Source organism: Seriola lalandi, unplaced genomic scaffold (assembly GCF_002814215.2).
Source record: "Seriola lalandi dorsalis isolate HSWRI2012SDOR001 ecotype SW California unplaced genomic scaffold, Sedor1 jcf7180002054656, whole genome shotgun sequence".
NCBI classification, from domain to species: domain Eukaryota; kingdom Metazoa; phylum Chordata; class Actinopteri; order Carangiformes; family Carangidae; genus Seriola; species Seriola lalandi.
The window spans coordinates 28,352-28,827 of record NW_019525209.1 but is presented as its reverse complement, the minus strand read 5'-3'; the positions used below and the strand labels follow the sequence as shown (position 1 = coordinate 28,827).

Sequence of the window (476 nt, the reverse complement as noted above, 5' to 3'; positions counted from 1 at the left end):
AAAAAAAAAAAAAAAAAAAAAATCCTGCTGCAGTTTATCCAATCAGAGGAGAGGATAAGCAAGTGATGGGCACAGAGAGGAGGGGGCACAGACATGATGAGACTTCCTGTGGAGGAGGACAGGAGGCAGGAAGTGGGCGGACAGCGAGAAGCAGCCTTTTACTGGACCTTGGTGACGGCCTCGTGGATGGACTGGGCGACATAGTCGATGTTCTTGGTGGTCAGGCCGCACATGTTGATGCGACCGCTGGCCATCAGGTACACGTGCTTCTCTTTGATCATGAACTCCACCTGTTTGGCTGCAAGACACATGACAACACAGTGACGGTCTCGCAGGGCGTAGAAGAAGAGCTGATGCTTTCTCCTTCTTTGGGTCTTTTTGACAAAACAATCCACACTAAAAGGTTCACTTACTCACTTAGTCTGGAACTACTTTTTTCAACTGAGCAAACTCCATTTACTGCTGAAAACAGAGCA

At 48.1% G+C, this 476-nt stretch overlaps 1 protein-coding gene across 1 annotated transcript in view; it reads left to right on the top strand.

Moving 5' to 3' along the window:
* LOC111665619 (B-cell receptor CD22-like) overlaps positions 1-476 on the top strand; it is a 30,696-nt gene that overhangs the window by 17,042 nt on the left and 13,178 nt on the right. The gene's annotated exons all lie outside the window — the stretch shown is intronic.